Source organism: Lissotriton helveticus, chromosome 7 (genome assembly GCF_964261635.1).
Source record: "Lissotriton helveticus chromosome 7, aLisHel1.1, whole genome shotgun sequence".
Taxonomy (NCBI): Eukaryota; Metazoa; Chordata; class Amphibia; order Caudata; family Salamandridae; genus Lissotriton; species Lissotriton helveticus.
Window position 1 is genome coordinate 1,364,459,646 of NC_136068.1, and position 23,109 is coordinate 1,364,482,754.

Genomic DNA, 23,109 nt, shown 5'->3' on the forward strand with positions numbered 1-23,109 from the left:
TACACCCCAGAGCTCATGACCACCAAGCACAGCTGCTAGTGATTCAGAAGCAATGGCGCATAACCAGGGACCCCTCCAACTGAACCGCTCACAAAGCAGCCCTCAGTGACTACCAACTGTGCATCAAGGAAGCGACCCTTGACCCCACCAGGTAGGTCTCTCCCCCTCCGCACAGCACCGCCTGTGCCTCCCTGCCCTAGCCGCTGCTGCTGAGGAAGTTCGAGGCCCTCCACCACCCGCAGGCTACCACCTGCCCCTCATCCCTGGTGGCCAGTGGTAGGCCTTAGGTAGGTTTGTTCATCCTCCGCTTTATTGCTTTTATTGTATTGCCTGTATTTTCATTGTTGTGTCTGCTGTTGTCTGTCTTCCCCCGCTGCCTGTACGTGGTCAATGCCCCTTTGTCTTCCCTCTGTTGCCCTCGCTGTCCCCTTGCTCTCTCTGCCAGGTCTTTCCTTCTGTACCCCTCGCTACCCCCGTGTCTCTGCCCGGTTTTCCCTTCTGTTCCCCTCGCTGCCCCCGTGCCTCTCTACCCATTCTGCCCTCTGTTCCACTCGTTTTTCCCTCATTTTTTGTGCCTCTTTGCCCTCTGTGCCACACATTTTCCACTCTTTTTTTGTGCCTTCTGTGCTACTCGTTATTCCCTCATTTTTTGTGCCTTTCTGCCCTCTGTTCCACTAGTTTTTCCCTCGTTTTTTGTGCCTTTCTGCCCTCTGTTCTACTCGTTTTTTGTGCCTTTCTGCCCTCTGTTCCATTCGTTTTTCCCTAGTTTTTTGTGCCTTTCTGCCCTCTGTTCCACTCATTTACCCCTCATTTTTTGTGCCTTTCTGCCCTCTGTTCCACTCGTTTTTCCCTCATTTTTTGTGCCTTTCTGCCCTCTGTTTCTCTCGTTTTTCCCTCTTTTTTTGTTCCCTTGTGCCCTCTGTTCCACTCATTTTTGTGCCCTTCTGCCCCACTCATTTTTCCCTCGTTTTTTGTGCCTTTCTGCCTTCTGTTCCACTCGTTTTTCCCTCGTTTTTGTGCCCTTGTGCCACTCATTTTTTGTGCCCTTCTGCCCTCTTTGCCACTCGTTTTTCCCTTGTTTTTGTGCCTTTCTGCCCTCTGTTCCACTCGTTTTTCCCTCTTTTTTGTGCCTTTCTGCCCTCTGTTCCACTCGTTTTTTCCTCAGTTTTTGTGCCTTTCTGCCCTCTGTTCCACTCATTTTCCCCTCATTTTTAGTGCCTTTCTGCCCTCTGTTCCTCTCCTTTTTCCCTCGTTTTTTGTGCCTTTCTGCCCTCTGTTTTTCTCGTTTTCTTGTGCACTTGTGCCCTCTGTTCCACTCGTTTTTTTGTGTCCTTCTGCCCTCTGTGCCACTCGTTTTTCCCTCGTTTTTTGTGCCTTTCTGCCCTCTGTTCCACTCGTTTTTCCCTCATTTTTTGTGCCTTTCTGCCCTCTGTTTCTCTCGTTTTTCCCTAGTTTTTTGTGCCCATGTGCCCTCTGTTCCACTTGTTTTTTTGTGACCTTCTGCCCTCTGTGCCACTTGTTTTTCCCTCGTTTTTTGTGCCTCTCTGCCCACTGTTCCACTAGTTTTCCCCTTTTTTTGTGTCTTTCTGCCCTCTGTGCTACTTGTTTTCCCCTCGTTTTTGTGCCTTTCTGCCCTCTGTTCCACTCATTTTCCCTAGTTTTTGTGCCCTTCTACCCTCTGTTCCACTCGTTTTTGTGTGCCTTTCTGCCCTCTGTTCCAATCGTTTTTTCCTCGTTTTTTGTGCCCTTCTGCCCTCCGTTCCACTCGTTTTTTTGTGCCCTTCTGCCCTCTTTGCCACTCGTTTTCCCCTCATTTCTGTGCCCCTTTTGTCTTCTTTTCCACTCGTTTTTTGTGCCATTTTGCCTTCTGTGCCACTCGTTTTACCCTTAATTTGTGTGCCCTTTTTTCCCTCCTCTTACCTTCGTTGTCCCTCACCGCCCTCGCTGCTACGTCCCCGCCCCCCTGACTGCCCACTGCCCATTCCGCCGGCCACACGCTCGACCCAGTCTTCTCCTCAAGCCCGTATGTGTCCATCAGCCCCACCACCGAATTCCTCTGGACCGACCACCGCTGCATCCACTTCGCCTACCAGAAACCCACCACACACCACCGCACCCAACAGATCCCCCGCCGCTGCTGGAACAACATCTCTGAAGACCAACTACACGCAAACCTCGCTCTCAGCCCACCCACCGAACCCTTCAACACCGACGACGCTGCCCATAGCCTCAGACGCTGGATCGAGGACTGCGCCAACACCCTCACACCGCTGAAGAAACCCCCCACAGAGACACCAGATAGAGGGCCAGCTGGTTCACCCCAGAACTCCTAGCCTCCAAGCAAGCCTGCCGGAAACTAGAGAAGAAATGGCACAATGAACAAACTCCGGACAGCCGCGCAGCACACAAGGACGCCATCCGCAACCACCGCCACCTCATCAAGGCGGCCAAGAGGACCTCCTTCAAAGACTGCCTCGACAACAACGCACACAATAGCAAGGAGCTCTTCAACATCGTGAAGGAACTTTCCAACCCTAGCTCCAACACCGACATCCCGCTGTCGCAAACCCTGTGCGACTCCCTCGCCACATTCTTCCACCGCAAGATAGCAGATATCCACGACAGCTTCAACACCCAGACAGCCTCAACAGACAGCAACACAACAGACCCTCCGTACACCATTGACCACGACCCCCTGCTAGCCTGGGCCAGAGTGAGCATCGATGACACATCAAGACCATGCGCTCAATCCACTCCGGCTCTCCGTTGGACACATTCCCGCACCACGTCTTCAACAGAGCAGGCAGCACAATCGCACCCCACCTGCGCAACGTAATCAATCTCTCCCTCGAGACCGCAACCTTCCCAGAGATCTGGAAACACGCCGAGATCAACACCCTACTAAAAAAACCTAAGGCAGACCCAAGAGACCTCAAGAACTTCCGGCCCATCTCTCTGCTCCCCATCCCAGCCAAGATCATCGAGAAAACCGTCAACAGACAGACAGCTAACCCGATACCTCAAAGAAAACAGAATCCTGGACCCTTCCCAGTCAGGGTTCCGTAGCAACCACAGCACCGAGACTGCCCTCATCGCCGCCACCGATGACATCAGGACCCTGCTGGACAACGGCGAGACCGCAGCACTCATCATCCTAGACCTCCCTGACGCCTTCGACACCGTCTGCCACCGCACACTACGTGCACGCCTCCACGCCGCAGGGATCCGAGACAAAGCTCTGGATTCGAGCACCTCCTTCCTCTCTGGCAGAACCCAGAGCATCCGCCTCCCCCCATTCCATTCCAAAACCTCCGAGATCATAAGCGGCGTACCCCAGGGATCCTCCCTCAGCCCGTCGCTGTTCAACATTTACATGGCCCCGCTCGCACACGTAGCCCGACAGCACGACCTCAACATAATCTCCTACGCCGACGACACTCAGCTGATCCTCTCCCTCATCAAGGACCCCATCACAGCCAAAGCCAACCTCAACGAAGGAATGAACGCCGTCGCCGACTGGATGAAGACCAGCCGTCTGAAGCTGAACTCGGACAAGACGGAGGTCCTCATCCTCGGCTCCAACCCTTCAGCCTGGGATGACTCCTGGTGGCCGATGGCACTGGGGGCAGCCAAGACACCCACCGAACATGCACGCAACCTGGGAATCATCCTCGACTCGATGCTCTCAATGACCAAGCAAGTCAATGTCGTCTCCTCCTCCTGCTTCAACACCCTCCGCATGCTCCGCAAGATCTACGGATGGATCCCGACAGATACAAGAAAGACAGTCACCCAAGCCCTCGTCAGCAGCAGACTCGACTACAGAAACGCCCTCTATGGGGAGCCCCGACCAAGCTCATCAAACGACTACAACACATCAAAAATGCCTCGGCACGACTGATCCTCGACATACCACACCACGGCCACATCACCCCCCCACCTGAGAAACCTGCACTGGCCCCCCGTCAACAAGAGGATATCCTTCAAGCTCCTCACCCACGCATACAAGGCACTCCACAAGACTGGCCCAGACTACCTCAACAGACGGCTCTCATTCTACATCCCCAACCGCCAGCTACGCTCCGCCAACCTCTCACTCGCCACCATCCCGTGCATCCGAAGAACAACCACCGGTCGGAGATCCTTCTCCCACCTCGCCGCCAAGACATGGAACATCCTCCCACTGAGCCTAGGACAGACCCAAGACCTGCTGACCTTCAGGAGGATACTAAAGACCTGGCTGTTCGATCATAGCACACCAGCATCCTCAACACCTCCATCTCCACAGCAACCTTCCCATACGGATGCAGACACACAGAGGTCAGACCTCCCGTAAAGAAGAGCTCAGACGACCCTAGTGACCCAAAAAATTACTGACCAATCTCCCAGCTCCCCTACCCAGCTGAAGTACTCAATGAAGCCATCAACGAACAGCTCACCGAATACCTGGAACTAGGCCACCAACTCAACGCCTCACAATGAGGATTCTGTGCCAACCACAGCACTGAAACTGCGCTGATTGCCTTCACAGACGACATCAGAACACTCCTCAACCACAGAGAAACCATGACTCTGATCCTACTCGACCTCTCTGCTGCCTTTCCCACCATCTCTCACCACACCTTCATTGATAGATTCCACAACGTTGGCATCCAGCAAAACAATTTCAATTGGATTGCTTCTTTCTTTTCAGGATGCACACATAGCATCCGACTACCTCCCTTGGTAAACATCACTTACAACGAAACTTTTACAACGTACTACCATTACAACCCGGTCATTACAACGCAAACTATTACAACGCATTGCGCTGGGGGGCGCTCTAGGATAGGGAATAGGTTAATTTACTATCCAATAACCTTCCCTAGTGTCCACGGGGACTGGAGTTGGAATAGTAAATTAAACTATTCACTATCCAACCCCCAAAAGCGCTATGCGTTGTAATGGTATGCGATGTAAAAACAGCGTTGTAAAGGCAGGCGTTGTAATAGCCTGCGTTGTAACGTCATACATCCACCTCCCTTAACCTCCGCACCCAAGTACATCATATGCGCCGTACCCCAAGGATCTTCCCTCAGCTCCACCCTGTTCAACATCTACATGACCTCCCTCGCAGATGTCATCAGACTCAACGTAGTCTCTTGAGGTGATGACACTCAGCTCATCCTCTCGCTCCCTAAGGACCCCTCCACCACCAAAACCAACTTCTGCAATGCCATGACCGATGTAGCCAAATGGATGAGAGACCGCTGCCTCAAACTCAACTCCGACAAAACAGAAGTACTGATCTTTGGGAAGAACACCTATGCATAGGACCACAGATGGTGGCCAGCAGAACTGGTCAACGCAGTTGCCTCCTCTTGCTTCCACACCCTTCGCATGCTGCAAAGAATCTTCAGATGAATCTCAATCAACCGATACTCCTTTGGTGGCAGAAAAGCCACAAAAGTGGAAAGGAAAGGATTTCCTTTCGTTATTTAACCCTCAGACACCCTATTGGTGTCAGGCTTCATCATAGGGTTCACCCAGACTCCTAAAGTTCTGGGTGGGTTTAACTGTCTTTCAGGGAGCTCTTAGGAGACATAGGCCAGGGGGACTTTTAAAGAATAAAAATCCTACTACACCTCCAGGTATCCCTTTATTAGTGGGGATGTGAAGAATGTTAAAAAAGATAAAAGCTGGACTTTCTAGGAGGTTATGGTCCTAAGATCCTAAAAAACTGCAAATATGTGTCAGCCCAAGTGGTAGGCCAAAAATGGTCCCGGGCTTTCGTCAGGGCAAAAAGTAATATCCTCCCTGGAATCGATCAGAGTAACTACATTGACCTATGTATATGTTTTGAAGGTGCAAAAAGCTACAACCTTTGTGGCATATAGTGATAATCAAAAACAATCACAATGGGGAGAATACTTATTCCCTTCTTCTGTCATGACAAATTCCGGCCTATTTGAGGTGAACATGCGTGTCCCGGGGTCCCAGGAGGGGGGTAGCCTTGTAGTCAAACGTACATCAAAGGTCCTGCCCGTCGGTAAACCTTTTTGGTATCCCCGGTTCCCGGCGCTCGCTCAGGGTTTGGATACACTTATTGTGAGTATAGTTTGAGCTTGGGAGGAGGTATCCTCATCCTTCACCTCTCTTACCCCTTATTGTGGATAGTGGGGTACTCACCACTGACACATAGTGGTTACAGATCCCAATCAACACCAGGAAGACCATCACGGAGGCCCTCATCACCAGCCACCTCGACGATTGCAATGCTCTCCGGATTTTCCACGTAGCTCCTCAAAAGACTCCAGCCTGTTCAGAACACTATAGGAGACTCATCCTCGACCTCCCAAAATGGACCCACATGACCCCTCACCTCAGTAACCTCCACGGACTCCCCATCCAGAAGATATGCCAGTTCAAGATCCTCACACAAAGCTCTACACAAATAAGGACCATCCTATATCAACCAAATTTCCAACTGCCTGCCACCTGCGCTCTGCCTCACTTGCACTCACACCCTCCACATACATCGCAGCCACACCAGGGGGGGCACTCCTTCTCCTACATCGCTGCCAAGACCTGGAATGACTTGCCCCTCCACCTCCATACAGCACCCTCACTGGTGGACTTCGGAAAGAAACTCAAGAGGGATACCTTTTGGCACCCGAGCGCGCCGTGAGCCACCCGGCTCTGCGCATTGTACGTGCAGCCATGCTTTTACTTCCTGACTTCTGCTGTAAACCTCTAAAACCTCCCTGTTGGTGTACATCAGTTGTGGCATCTTTATTGCAAGAGGACCCTGTTTATTCACGTTCTGTCAACCGCGAGCAGTGCGGCTTAAACATTTGAGCTTTTGCAGAGCAAGCACTTCGCGAGCTTACGCAGTACTGTTTTTCCATTATTTAGAAAAGTTTTTATGCTCAACATATGTTTCCTCACGTCTTGGTCGCATGCTGTTTAGTGATAGTAATATGCACAATGGTCAGTGTATTTAAATTGCACATCTTAATTGAAGATAGGCAAGTTTGTCTGCTTACAAATTTCAGTGTCTGTGTGTTACAATATTCAGGCGTCACACACACCTTAAACTTTTAAAGTTGCATACACTAACGTTACTTCTGTTTTTTTCTGTGGATATTGTATTCTTGGGAGTTATCTCACCAATGGTAGATTTTTTTACTCCATATTACATTATGTATTGTAATGGAAGTTATTCCCTTTCTCACAGTGTACTTTTGCCTGCATGGGCTACTGTAGGTTTCTGCCCTCTTACACTTGCCTACACAGGCTACATAAGGTTTTCACCCTTTCACAGGGCACCGTACCATGGGTCATAGTCCCATTTACATTGTTAGCCTCACATATGGTGCATCTTATGGGTGTTCGCCCTATTTCTTCTTTGCACTGCATCTTACCCCTACATGGGGTTAGCCCCTACACGGGTGGTTTTGTCATGGGTCCTATTCCCATGCACAGTGCTCCTCACACTCCTGCCTAAGGGTAGAGGACGGTCATGGGTTTTAGTCCCATTGGCTGATATTGTCTTTCTACAGGTCATGGGTTTTAGTCCCATTGGCTGATATTGTCTTTCTACATTAAGTTACATTGCTGTTTTTACAACTCAATGTTACTCTCTTATCTTATTTGTATTTTTTTTTTAATTAGGAGAGGATTAGTTGCACTAATTGTATTTATTTTCCTCGTCTCTGATTTCCATTATATCCAGCTTTCCTCGTGATGTCATACATAATTTTCATCCTTGGTTTCTGGATTTACATTGCTTGTTGTCATCCTTTGTCTCCAGCCTTTCCTTATTCGTATTTTCATTCTTTTTTCTTACCTGTTCAGGAAGAGATCAGTTATTCCCTCTTCATTGTGTATGTGTGTAGGCTGGTGTCCTGTTTGCGTCATGCCTTGTTTTTCCTTCCTTTCTTGCCTGCCTGGCCAGTGGGTATGTTTCGGGGTAGACTTTGGTGCGTCTTTGTCTCTCTGTTCTCTGGTTGTTTCCTTCGCTTTATGTCTGCTTCCTTCTCCTTTCTAACACCTTTGTGGAGGGTATGCCTCTTTTCCTTTTGTGCATATTCACTCTTCGCTTCTATCATCTATCTCTTCCCTCTCTTCTGTTTAGTCATTTCTTTGCTGCCTCATTGTATTCGTTGTTGTAGTTTAGGTCTTTCCCATTTGTGTATACTTGCTCTTTACTTCCTCCTCGTCTTCTTCCACCTGTCTCTTCGCTCTGCCTTGCTTGCTCTTCTCTTTGGTGTTTATGTTGTCACACCATTGATCTTCCTATTCAAGATTTTCTTGGTTTACTCTTGTTAAATTTTATTCTTATATTGCATTTGTGCTTTTGTTGGAAGGAAAGGGGATAGGTAGTATCCTGCATTTGTATTGTAATGCATTTCACACCTCCTGCTCAGCCAGTGCCTGTGCTCTGTGCCCAATAGAATGTTGGAGTCTGATGTGCCTCGTAATGTTGGGACACAGAGGGGTGAAGTGACAGTTGAGCATGGGCTGAGCAGCAGGCAGGATGCTCCTGGTGGGGCTCTGATTTACAACTTAACTATTTAATGTTCTGAACTTTACTACTTGTTTTATTCATGAAATAAACATCCTGAATTACAACCTCCTGTGTGGACTTTCATCACTACAGTTTTCTTATTCATAATGCACCGCAATCAACAACTTCCCATACACCCTACATTTCTGCTCTCCTCCACAAACACACCATACGAAACATGCCTGGAATTAGTTTAGGTGACAGGACTGGGGGCTCAAATTGCAGAAGGATAGTGTATGGTTTGCAGACTTCAGTTTTGCTCCAAAGCCCTGGAACTGCATTGGAAGCCTTGAAACATGAGAATCTAGCAAACAGTAGCTCACACCTCAGATGATAATACCTTATGTTTAGACGGAAAAAATCCCATACCCGCTTTGCTCATGTGGCAACTCTACATTGAGTGAAAAGCCATTGTGTGAAAGCACAATGTACTCTCTCATGTTTGCATTTGACTGCAAACTTGCTAACATCTACTGCTAATGGATCACATTGCACCTTCCTACTTCCCCACAGGCCTCCTTATGCTACAATGCTCATGTGTTGAGAGAATATTGTCCGAAAACACGCTCTACACAAACATGTTTGCGTCTGACCACAAGTCATGAGCATATGCGGTTTCTTTTTGAGGGCAGGGGTACGTCGCCCCCCTGCCCTCTGTGAGCTGCGGTTAATGTGGACAATAAAATGGCAATTAAATGATTTAATTGCCCTTTTATTTTTCATGAGGCATACTGCAGTCATAAGTCAGCCGGCCTCTGGGAGCCAGAGAAATGGGAGGTGTCTCGTCCTCTGCTGCCGATTGGCAGCATGGAGGACTAGAGGAATGCTGCCCAGAAAACGCAAAGTATGCATGTCAGTTTGGCCGGCTGTCTTGTGACAGCCAGCTTGACATGCGCACTTTGCAGGTCTCCATCAAGCTGTTGGCCTGATGGAGTGCCTAGCCAGCCCGCTCCATTCGATCCTGGCGCTGCTCTCATAAGCAGCGTCAAGTTTGCTTAGGGAAGCTTGAATCAGGCTCGGAGCCAGACAGCACATGGAGGATGCAGCCCGGGTAAGTACATTTTTAATTTTTTAATTTTTATTTTAATGCATGTCAATGTGGTTGTTTTTTTTTTTGCAGGCTTGTTTTATTGTTTGTTTTGGGAAGCAGTCGGGCATTTCACTCTCCCACCACTTTCATATGTTACCAGCCGCCCCCGGTCATGAGGTATCTAGTTTAAATTGCTCACACTGCACTTTCCCACTTCTCCACAGGCCTCATAATGATAATGGTACCCTACAGGCTTGGATTGACATACCTTAGTTTGACAAAGCAAGCCCTCATCGTCTTCAGTTTTCCTTATTTCAGAGATAGTTTGCAAGTGTATACTTGTGTTTGGGGAAAAGCAAATATCTTTACAAAAACACAATGCATATGATTCGGAGGACCCTCTTGGCACCCATCCCCAGATAATTATTGCTGGCCCCACATAGCGATAGAAATATTATCGCCGGCTATGGCTGAAATTTATCGCCATGATAACGCTATATTTACAATGCATAGCGCTATGGCGATAATATTTCAGCGATAGCGGTGTTTACCATGGAACATCTCTGGTTTTCCAGCGATGTTCCATGGAAAACAGCGATAACATTGCTGATACGACCCTGTGGTTTTATCAGCATAATCCACCAACCATTATTAGTATGCCTTAGTCTGGAATTTAACAGACGTTAAATTCCAGCATTAAGGCCAGAATTGTTATATCTCCTTGTTATATCGCAAAGCTGCCTTCGCCATATTGTCATGCGTTGTTTTCACAGCCACGCCTTCTTTGCATCTCATTAGCGATGCGAGGCTGAGAAAAAACGGGTTCTACATCAAGGGAACGCGCTAGCGTGCCCTTGATGATATTGCGATATAATTATCGCCGCTTATCGCCCGAAAACAGATGCTAAAGCGGTGATAATTATATCGACCGCCCTTGCTAATATGCCCCAAAATGCACTATGCTTCATTTTTAACATTTTCATCTATATCTTAAAGTAATACGGTGTTGCAAAGACTATTGTATGTAATAATGTAATGGAAGTTCCTTCCTGTTTTCAAAAGGCATTAGGTCACCTTTTGCTTGGCGATTGCTGTATTTTGTCGTTAAAGTGGTGATAATCTGTCTTTGATTGTCCTAAATACCTTATGAATTTTCTGGGGTGGATTGGTGGAAGTGCTTTTGTGAATTGTTTTTCCAGGAAACCAAAATATATACAATTTAAACATGCTGTAAAGAATGCTTCATTGTTTGCCATGAATATGTTGTGTATTATTATTGCCAAAGATTCATGTTTGAGGTAGCAGATATTTCAAATGTTAAAGCGCCACCTAGTGTGCCACCTTCAAAATTACAATGGACATGAATACAATGATTCTGAATATTTACACCGGTATTCTATGACAGAGCTCATTGTCCACCGAGCCTTCCCAAATGTATCCCTTTCTTCCGACAACAGAAGTTTAAACCATGCGCGCGGGAAGTAGCCTCAGCCCTTCATCCGACAACCGACTAAAAATTGGCGGATGCTCCCTGTGATTTCTAGCTGCAAATGTATGGGACACATTCCCTCCTAGGTCCCTCCTTTTTTTAGGTTTCGCGTGGCGTACTGCGCATCGAGCTCACAAGATTTTATGTTTTACAGTGAACTTCACTAGTGAGGGTTAAGCCCCGTCCCTCTTCTCCATTGGCTGGCCTCCTAAACGGTAGCCAGCAATTGGAGAGGGTCCTAATGACGTTCTCCTTTCTCGCTAAGCCCCGTCCTTTTCAGACTGGGTTCCTTGCCTTACGTTTGTGGTAAAAGGTTTCTTATCTTCTAGGAACCTTTTATGCCAGCAGGAAGTCGGGGCACCCAGTCTGAATGGGATGGGGCTTTAAAGAGTAATTTATTTCATTTCCTGCGTGTCTTCTCCTCCCTCTGCCCCAGCCTCAGATCAGGTCATTGGTCTGTTCCACATCTGTCCCGGGGCCTGGCTGAATGGAGGCACAGCTGGAGAGTAGGCTCCTCCTTTGAGCTGCTGCCGGCGGACACGGGACCGAGCCTCCTCCAGCGGCGGAGCCTGGACTCACTCTGACCCGAGGGACGCTGGTTTTGGAAACTGGCTGCCACGGCACGCCGTCGAGGGACCGGAACAGAAGAGGTAAGGACCCCGTGCCTGTAGTTCACTGCTGCCTCCTCGGAGTCCCCGCTCGGAGCCTCCGAACGGACCCGGAGCGTAGGGCTTGAGTCCTCCCCTCAACAGGCGCTGCCATTCTTCTTACTTCTAAGTTTAAAACTAGGAATAGTTTTGGCACACGAGTCAGGTGTAAATAGCACCGCAGCATTCATGCCGTACAAGGGCAAACAATCCTGTTACTCTGGCAACCGTGAGCAGCTGCGACGTCACTCCCTCTGTGGAAGCTCTGCCAGGGCTCGTGTGCTGTCTCTACTGCTCCGCACGGGGTGGCCGTGTACGATCCCGACTGAAGAGAAGGCTGCGATGCAGGAGGGCTCCTGAGGGTGAGCACAGAGGATGACCGCTGCCACGGAGTGCCAGAGCGGCGCCTCCAGCCGCCACGAGAAGAGCCTGGGTTTGCTCACTACCAAGTTCGTCACCCTGTTGCAGGAAGCTAAGGACGGCGTGCTGTATCTTAAAGTGGTCAGTGCGACTTCCGTACTCACTGGAGATGCGTCCTGCATGTGCAGGGGTCTAGAGCGCTGCATTCTTCATTCGTATGGGTTTGGTGGTGGGGTGCTGTCTTAACGAGCCAAACTTGTTTTCTACATGTGGCAAAGTTAGGAGAGAGTAGCAGAGAATGAGACACCTGGAAATTGAGGGTCCTCGTCTCAAGTCTGATTGAACATGTCAGTCTTTCGTTGATCTGAACCTTTTCTCTCTTTGCGAGGTACCCTTACTTCTCAAGTAAGGGGAATGTTTTTATGTCGCACGTTTGCGAGAGATTAAGCTATTGGCATTGTAAATGGCAATGCCATTTATTTATCTGTTTTCAAAACCAACACATAAATAAAAATGTTGTCATTTACAATGCTATTAAGTTCCAGGATACCAGATTAAATAATAAAAGTTTAATCTTCTGAAGCACAGTACTTCTTCCAGTCAGGTTCACAAACAGAATCCAGAATATAGATCAGGGTGATGTCATACACAACTGTAAAGCATGTGCTATAAAGGAATACAGTGTACATAAAAGGGAAATACATTTAAAAGGGAAATATACAGAATGAAGGATATAACACATCTCTTCTCTTAAAAAAACAACTATTCATTCATAAAACATTTGGAGATTCATCTCACATTCCAAACTTGACCATTCTGAGTGACTACACTATTTCTGTTAACTTTGATAACTCTCAAAGGTCTACTAAATCTTGCATCATCTTTGAGCAAGATTTCAGGTTTACGTATTCTGACATAATCCCCCATACGGAAGTTTGGAGTTTTAACATTCATGCGAGAGTCATAGTAGATTTTGCTTCTCGTCTGTTTATACTCAACAGTTTGAGCAATATCATTCTTACTCAGCTGTGAACACTTATCTTTAACAACCTTCTTAAACCACCAAGAACATAGTTTAGAAACAGGATCTCTACCCCTAAGTAAGCGGAAAGGTGAGACTTCATTGGTGGTATGGGGAGTTATCCGATACAACCATAACTTCGCCTCTTTCCATTCAGCACCAAAGTTTCACGCCCAAAGTATATCTTGCTTAAGAACTCTGTTATACCTCTCTACTTGTCCATTTCCTTGAGGTTCATACAAAGGTGGGGTTATGTGACGAACATTTTGTGATCTAAGAAATTCTTGCATCTCACAGGACTTTAACTGCACACCATTATCAGAAATAATCACTTCTGGATTACCTTCCCTGGTAAACACTTCCTTCAAAAACAAAATCACACTACTGGTTGTGACTCTTGGAACTAGTTTGACTTCTGGCCACTTAGAATGGTAATCTACCATAACAATGGCAAACCTACAATCTTGCGGCAAGAAATTAAAAGGTCCTGCAAAATCAATACCCACTTTCTGCCATGGAAACTCAGGCCACTTAACAGGAATAAGAGGAGCAGGACTGCATCGGAGAGATTTCTCACTACTGACACATTCTGGGCACTCTCTAACCAACTTGTCAACAAACCTGTCAACCCCTGGCCACCAAAACAAAGATCTAATAAGTCTTTTCATTGAGGAGATACCAACATGACTTTGATGACTCAAATTCAAAATAGTTTCCCGTAAAGAAACTGGTGGAATACACTTTCCTTGTCTGTAAATGAAATCACCTTAAATAAAAAATTCATCTGAGACTTTCCAAAATGGGAACAACTCCTCTGGAACTTCATTTTTGGAAGGCCACCCTTCATGACAGTATACCATGACTTTCTGCAAAACTTTGTCTTCTACCATACTTTTTTTCCATACTTCTTCAGAGATACTTCCAAAATTCCCAGGTAACACATCAGCAATTCCAGCAATAACCTCAACGTTGTCCAAATCTTCACTAGCCACACACGGAAGACGCGACAAACAATCTGCAGTAACATTGATTTTCCCAGGAACATATTCCACAGTAAACGTATATTCTTGTAAACGTGGCATTAACCTAGCAATCCTTGCAGTGGCATTCAATCCTCCACCAGGAGACAAAATGGAAAGTAAAGGTTTATGATCAGTCTTGATAATAAATCTCGCTCCCCAAACGTAATTCTAAAGTGTTCCACACTCCACACACACGCTAATAACTCCTTTTCAATCACTGTATAGCGTCTCTCTGTTGAATTGAGAGTGCGTGAAGCAAACGCCACATTCCACTCCTCTTTACCAGAAAATTGCGAAAGAACACAACCTAGGCCATACAAGCTAGCATCGACAGTAAGAACACATGTCTTCCCAACACAAAATGCTTTAAGAGATGGCGCAGCAATCATGTCTGCTTTAATCTTTTCAAATGCTTTTTGTTGACTATCTCCCCATTCAAATATAACATTCTTCCTTATCAATTCTCTAAAAGGTTCCGTTTTTGACGCAAAGTCCTTAATAAATTTACTGTAATATTCACAAAGGCCGGAAAAGGAAAGATGTTTCTCTTTAGAATTTGGCGCAGGTGCTTTGAGAATGGCATCAACCAACGATTTTTTTGGAACTACACCATTTTTAGAGAGAGTATGTCCTAAGTATTCGATAGACTCTTGGAAAAATTTACACTTGTTTCTTTTTAAAGTTAGACCATAGTCCTTGAGAATCCCACATACATTATTTAAGTGCTTCGGATGACTCCCTACATCTGGTGAGAAAATCAAGATGTCATCTTGAAAACACTTCACACATGACTGCATTCCTTTAAAAAGATGACACATTGATCTCTGAAAAACTGACGCCGCAGAGGCAAGTCCAAATGGCATTCTTTTAAATTGAAACAGCCCCTGCGGCGTTATGAAGGCAGTTAAATGACGAGATTCCTTAGCCAACTCTATTTGATGATAGACCAATCTTAGGTCCAATGTAGAGAAAATCGTGGCCCCTCCCAGTGTACTAACAACTTCATTAATGTTAGGTAAAGGATGGCAGTCAATTAGAATGTTAGCATTTAGAGCACGAAGATCTACACACAACCTCAGGGAATTATCTGATTTTCGTGCCAAAACGATGGGCGAAACCCACTCAGACGATTCCACTTCTTCTATCACTCCCTCACTCAAAATTCCATACAATAACTTTCCTAACTCATCTTTCACATTAATGGGTACATTCCTGAGTTTTTGTTTGACAGGAGAAACTCCAGCTTTTAGTTTAATTTCATGACAAAAACCCTTAAGTTTCCCTAACGTATCAGTAAAAACTTCAGGAAATAACTTCTCAACTACAACAGAACTATCATTATTCCCAGAACAAAAATCCATCTCTTCTACTAACATAACTGGTTCTTTACTTCGTGGATTGAGTTTGATTCCAAGTTTCCATTGATCTCTCCATCCCAAAACATTGATACCTTTTTTTGCAACATACATCTTTACATGAGCTGACCTCCCTTTAAATTCCAAATTTGAAGCAATATAACCAACAAAATCAATGGTAGATTCATTAAAACATTTGGCAACAATATCAGGGCTAGATAAATTATCAAGAGATAAAGTATCCTTAAACTTTTCATGAAAATATTCTATAGTTATAATGGTCCATGGTGAACCAGAGTCAGCCATAAGAATTAAAATTTCACCCAGAAATTTGACATGACATTTAGGAGAAGGAAGATACTCCTCAACAGCATTCACACCTTGAATTGAAACAACCATCCCAACACAAGAATCCTCATCAGCAGAATTCAACTCTCTCACAACTGAAACATCTCTACTTTTAGGCCCTACATTCCTTTGAGGTTCAATAATTCTCTTGCGATCATCCTTACAAGCTTTAGCAAAATGCCCAATTCTACCACACTTGACACACCCTTTCCCAATAGCAGGACAAAACTTGAATGATCAATCAATCAATCAATCATAGCATTTGTATAGCGCGCTACTCACCCGGGGGGTCTCAAGGCGCTTGGGGGAAGGGGTCCGCTACTGCTCGAACAGCCAGGTCTTGAGTTGTTTCCTGAAGGCGAGATGGTCCTGGGTCAGTCGAAGGTGGATGGGGAGGGAGTTCCATGTCTTGGCCGCCAGGTAGGAGAAGGATCTGCCTCCGGCAGTGGCTCTTCGGATGCGTGGTACGGCTGCGAGGGCGAGGCTAGTAGATCGTAGCTGGCGGGTGGGCGTGTAGAAGGTCAGTCGGTCGTTGAGGTACTTGGGGCCCAGGTCGTGGAGAGACTCGTGTGCGTGGGTGAGGAGCCTGAATGTGATCCTCTTGTTGACGGGGAGCCGGGGAGCCAATGATGCTACATGGTTGGTACTTCCATATCTAAAACAGACAATATTCCTAGAATCTTTAAATTATGGTAGTGTAGATTTCTTCTTTAAACTACACACTTCATCAATGGTTTTACTATTATCTCCTTTGGCATTGGCATCATCCATAGTTTTTCTCCATTTCTACGATTGTTCAAAGGCTTTTGCTGTGGATATAGTGTCATTAAGATTTGGATTTCCCAAAATCCATAACTGCTCTTGTTTTTTTTTGTTCTTCACTCACATTTACAATAATTTGGTCTCTTATCATTTCGTCTGCTAAGTTACCAAAATTGCATGAGATCACAAGACTCCTGAGAGCAGTTAGAAAATCATCAAAAGTTTCTGAATCTCTCTGAGCTCTTGTATAAAATGTATATCTGTTAAGAGCAATACTAGATGAAGGTTTGAAACAAGTTTCAATACGCATGAGGGCTTCATCAAATGTTCCCAAATCACCACTAGCAACAGGGAGAGTTCTGAAAATAGCTTGCCCTTCCGAACCCAGACAATGTAAGAAAATATTTTTCTTTTTTTCATTACCCATCCTTTCTCCATCAATCGCTTTTAAATAGGTAAGAAACTCTTCCTTCCATCTAGACCAAGGTATAGGTGGTTCTCCTTTGGATTGTAAAAACTTAGTAGGTGGATCAAATTGCATAGTAGTAAGAACAATTAAAACACAATAAAATTCAATAAATTTTGCAAAGAAAGAGCTCTAAATTTTTTTAAATATCTTCAAATTGATATAAGCCACGAAAGATATAAATGTCTTCAATTTATATCATAAAATAAAAGAAACTATACCCCTCAGAGAGTAGTAGAAACGTAGACGTGTAAAATATCAATGGCTTAATAGAAATGAAAGTTGAAGAAATATTTAAAGCCGAATTTCCAGCAATTTTCAGTATACAGATGCCACTGCCAAGCGCATCATCGTTGAAGAGTTTATAGAAAACGTGCGATTACAAATATCGCTGTTGTGTGCATCAGAAGTGCCACTGCTGTGCGCATCAGCGTAGAAGAAATCGTAGTGAAGTAAACAAACACGGCGCTCCTGTGTGCTTCAGGGTTGTCAAGGCGATTCAAAATGGCCGCCGACGTATGATGCTGACGTGGAGCGTGTTGACGTCACACGCTGTAAGAGATCACTGCAGCGGACGTCAGAGGCTCCGCAGCTCTTCCAGGAGAATCTTCGCCTCGGGACCCACACGCGCACAACAACAGCGCGATTTTTAAAATGCATCAGGTAACTTCCAAGGAAAATCTTCAAAATGTACAAAATTGTATAACAGGTGATGGGAATACTCTAGAAATTCCCAACTAGCATGCAGATACCTTTCCGAGGGTGAGGAAGTTGAAGATTGTAAGGATAAATCCACGAAATTCATAAGAAAGGATGTTCAATTTAACAAAAAAATTAGTAAATCCCAAAATGGTTGTACCACTCCTGTGCTCCCAATAGTAGCAGGTACAGTTCTCCTCGTCGCCAATATTAAGTTCCAGGATACCAGATTAAATAATAAAAGTTTAATCTTCTGGAGCACAGTACTTCTTCCAGTCAGGTTCACAAACAGAATCCAGAATATAGATCAGGGTGATGTCATACACAACTGTAAAGCATGTGCTCTAATTAAAGGAATACAGTGTACATAAAAGGGAAATACATTTAAAAGGGAAATATACAGAATGAAGGATATAACAAATGACAATAGCTCTAACTTTTGCAAAGGTGAGACCGTTGCATTGTAAATGCTTGCTATAGGAAAGAACATAAGACTTTCTTATTTTCGCAATACTAAATGAACTGATTTTGAACTTAAGAAGCCTTATATTTCCATGTCCACTATATCTCACTTTTCCTGATCCCTCACAATTAAGGGTACCACGATTCCATAGCACCAGGATACCCATTTTGGGGATGACAGCCTGTGTTTTATAAATAAATATCCATTCAATCATATATTCATTCATATCATGTTGTGCAGAGCATTTTATACTTTTCACATAAACTTTTCATAAAACCAATTTTCGACACACAGAATATACAGACACTGATTCCAGAGTAGGTTTCATGACACTTATGGCATTCGCAGACTGAAAGAGGTGCAGCTTTTATTATAGGATGCGCATACAGGTTTGTATTCTCTTGAGGGGGTTACTGTCAGTATTACACAAACGTTTTAACTCTATTGGCTAGACAGGGGCTATTTGTGAGATGGTGTGTCTTTGGTTGAAGAGGGACAAAAGAATTACCATCTTGAGTTGTATTCCCAGGATGAGTAATGTTTTTAGAATAGTTTAGTGTTGAAAACCTTTAGGGCTGTAAAGGAATATCAAAGAACGTGTTGCATAATTTACTTTGCCTTAAATTAGTCCATATGGTACTGTTAGAACTGGGGGTCTCTAGTTGGCAGAGGTAGGTACCACTGTCCAAATAGGGACCCTTGCTTCTAGTCAGGGTAAGAACGATGCCCTTTTTACATAACCGCTGCTCACCCCCTTGGTAACTTGGCACGAGCAGTCAGGCTTATCAAAGGCAATGTGCTAAGTATTTGTACCAACACTCACAGTAACACAGTGAAAACACCACAAACTGACTCCACAACAGTTTAGAAAAATAAAGGTATTTAATCTAAACTACACAAGACCAAAACGACAAAAATCCAGCATACACAGTTCAGGAATATGGATTCAAAGGAGTTCTTAAGGTTGCATTAAAATAATCCACAGTTGCGTCACGTTTTAGCCAACAGTACCTTTAGATGCGACAAAAGTTCCAAGTGAAAGCTGTAGCGTTGAAAAGCAAGCGATGCGTCACTCCTGGGACCCTGGGTAGGCGATGCGACAACCCCGCTGGACGTAGCGGGTGTGTTGTGGTGACGCCGGTCTGTATGGGGAGGGATGCGATACCTTGCGTGGATTCTGGTGCACAGGTTTCGGTGGAAGCGGCTCGTAAAAGGTACGATGCGACGATGTTCGGGCAGCGACGATATCCGGTGCGACGACGATTTGTGGCTCAGCGGCGATCTTCTCTTCTCGCGGCCCCTCAATGCGATGGCTCTGCGATGGCTCTGCAACGACTCTCGCAGCAACATGATGCAGTCCGCAAGCAAGCGGTGCGACGATCTCACACAGTGATGACAGGCTCTGCGACGATACTCGCAGCAATGGTAATCTCCCGCACCGGACTGGTGCTTCCCGCATACAAAGGATGAGCTGACTCTGGCAGCGGCAACAGGTGCTGCGACGATCTTGGCCTTCGTAGCGGTGGGAATTTCCTCGCACTGACGGGGATGCGCTCCTCAAGCGAGCGATGCGTTAAAACTTGCAGAAAGTCTTTAAAATCTTAGTTTCCACATTCCCAACACAGGTACAACTTCCAGAGGCACCACAACTGGCCCAAGCCCTCTAGGAAGGACAGAACTCTCCCAGCAGAGTTCAGGTAAGCTGGGGAGGGAAGTCCTTTTGTTCCTGGGACTCCTTAACAGGGAGCCAGCTTTTCTTCAGGCCCTTGGAGATTCCTTCAAGCAAGGGGACACAGCACAAAGCAAAGTCCTTCCCCTCTCCTTGGCAGCAAAGCAACTGCAGGTCAGTCCATCAAAGCAACAGCAGGACAGTCTTCCTTCTTCAGTCTTCCAGCTTTCTCTTTGGCAGAGGTTCCTCCTTGATTCCAGGATGATTTAATTTTCTGTAGTCTGGGTTCCTATACTTTTACCCCTAAAAAGCTTTGTTCCCTTTGTGCAGGAGGGCTCTGAGCCCGGTCTGAACCAGTTCTGGGTGTTCCTTGAGCACTTTTTTTTCCTGGCCTCTCCTTTCCTTTCAGAGAGAGGGGCAGGGTTGTCAGCCACCCAGCAGGAGGTGGAGCCAGCATTGTGGAAGGCAGGCACAGCCCTATTCAGGCCCAGGTGCTACCCCCTCCCACCACTCTAGATGCAGATGGAGCTACTCAGCCCAGGGATGGCCCACTCAGCCTCTGGGAGCAACCCAGCCCCTGCCACTCACAAACCAGACAGTCAATTCACAAACAAGCCAAGGCACACTGAAGGGTCAGACTTTCTAAAAGTGCTGTTCTCAAACACAGGATTTCAAAAACACCTTTCCTAAAAGATGTGTTAATAAATTCTGAGTTCAGGGATACTAGACTTCTTTGTCCTATCTTGCTCCTATGGGACGATATGCAGGTAACCACTGTAGCCAGCATTCCCCATGATAGCCTATGGGCAAGATAGCCTTACAATAGTGAAAAACGAAAATGGATGTAATTCACTACCAGAGCATGTCACCTGCACTGGTACATGCTCTACCTTTCACATACACTGCACCCTGCCCAAGGGGGTACCTTGGGCCCTCCATAGGGGTGACCAATGTGTACAGAAAGGGAAGGGTTAGGCCTGGTCAATGGGGACACTGACCAGGAGGACATGGCAGTTCAAAGACTGCACACAGGCACTGCGGTGGCAGGCCTGAGACACCATTTTAGGGCTACTCATGAGGGTGGCACAATCAGTGCTGCAGGCCCACTAGTAGCATTTGGATCACCAGCCCTGGCATACTCAGTGCACTTTGCTAGGGACTTCTTGGTGAGACAAATAAGCCAATCATGGATAACCAATTACAGTCACAATTTACACAGGGAACACTTGCACTTTGACACTGATCAGCAGTGGCAAAGTGCCCAAGCATCTAAACCAGCAAAAACGAAATCCAGCACAGCGTCAAAAATACAGGAGGCAGAGGCAAAAAGACAGGGGAAACCTCGCCAAAGATGCCAGGTCTAACAGGTACCCATTTGGTTTGCCCATACCTCAGCTATCAGTCACGTCTGCTAAATGCTTCATTAATGCATGGGCAAAGTGAAACTGAATTCAATATATCATTATAGAAAATACTATAGGCTAACTAACCTGCTCTGCGTTGTACAACTGTATTGTAAATTAATATTGCCTGCTGCGCATCCTTCTTTCCTTACAATAGTAGAATGGCTAGAAATGGCCCAAGTTAGGTGGAAGCACAACATACACTTCCATTCACTCAGGTCTATTAGACTGAAAAACTGTTTTTAAGTTTCAAATTTGACCTCTAAACTGAGGTTCTGCCCAAAAAATGTAATACAGTTTAGGGCATTTTTCCATGAAACCAGGGTTGGAATGGGATCAAAAATCGTCATGGGCACACCAAAAATAAGTGGCCCACATTTTCTTTTGCTTTTCCGCAAAACACTGCTTCAGCGAAGTTTTATGAAAAGAAAGGGGGTGGGGGCATGTTTTATTAACTTCACTTAGATAAAAACAAAATGCACAGATTAGTTCACACTGCTGAGCCACACATAATGCAAGTAAGACCACTTCTGCTCAGGCCCCCTGCCCCCGCTCAATCAGCATACATTAATGGGCCGGCTCAGCGAGAGAAAGGGAGTGATACCTCCGCCCATCTGCCTCTAGAAAGTCCACTCAGGCTCCCACTGGACCACTGGCAGCAACGTAACAGCACAGACAGCCCCCAGGCTGCACAAAAAAGCAGCCCACATCTACAGCTATCGACCCTTTGGCCATTTCCCGAGCGCCTGCATTACCAATCCGACCCTGCATGCAACTGTTGGACTTTAGCCCACAACAAAATATGTTTAGATAATTTTATAACTCTGCATTGAGATCTGACATTCTCAAGGGTTGAGATCAAGCAATGCAATGTAGCGGTGCACACTCAGGCCTTCAAGATGGAAAGCAAATTGATGCTATCTTTTGTGTGGCATTACCACATCCCAAAACGTACTGTGACCTGGTCTAATTTAGAATTAATTGAATTATTCAAATGAAAGATGGCACCATCATTTTGTCTGAAGCCCAATATGTTTTTTTGAGCCTGATGTTCAAAGATCTATTTGGAAACCACGATGCACGATTTAAACACATATATGGTTCAGTCTCTTTTATCTTTGAAAAAACGGTGACATTTATTGTCCTGGATACAACACAAATGCAACATGAAAAGTTCCTAAATGGCTCATGGCCTGATTTAGAGTTTTCCAGAGAGGATACTCCATTGCTTTTAAGCATGTCAGTGACGGACCCTACTCCAGTTCCAGCGCTGACGTACTCCTCCCAAAGCCCGAGAGAATGCGGGCCATTGGAGGTTTACATATAACGCGTCCACCCAATTTAGAGAGGATGGTGTTACAAGTTGTTTCTACTGTTTGTAAAATCCTCGGGGTGAGGATCAGTAAAAAAAACAAATAATGATCCCGCAATCCAGAGGAGGCCACTCCTATTGTGCGGGGTCAATATTTTTTGCTTATTTGAAAACAAAATTCCATTTTGGATTTAGTTAAAAAAAAAATGTTATTATTTTAACGGGTGGCGGTCATGTTTGATGGAGCCATCTGTAAACTTATAGCACATTCACTAATTCTGCCAATGGCTAGAGATGTCCACAAGGCTGTCGAACATCTCCGTCAAGACAACAGAGTATTTTACCCCATCGCCCCGATGCAGTACAAACCGTAGTCAGGGATGTAAACGAGGCACTACATTTTTAAAATATACCGCTCTCAGCAACTATTGTTGATACAGACAAACCATATGATGCAGCCTCATACCAGCAGGGGACCAATCCGGGGGCAGTGATGTCCTTGACCGGCTGCCATG

General features: G+C 45.7%; 1 protein-coding gene across 2 annotated transcripts in view; it reads right to left on the bottom strand.

Moving 5' to 3' along the window:
• ARHGAP44 (Rho GTPase activating protein 44) overlaps window positions 1-23,109 on the bottom strand; it is a 607,050-nt gene that overhangs the window by 33,645 nt on the left and 550,296 nt on the right. The window lies entirely within an intron of this gene.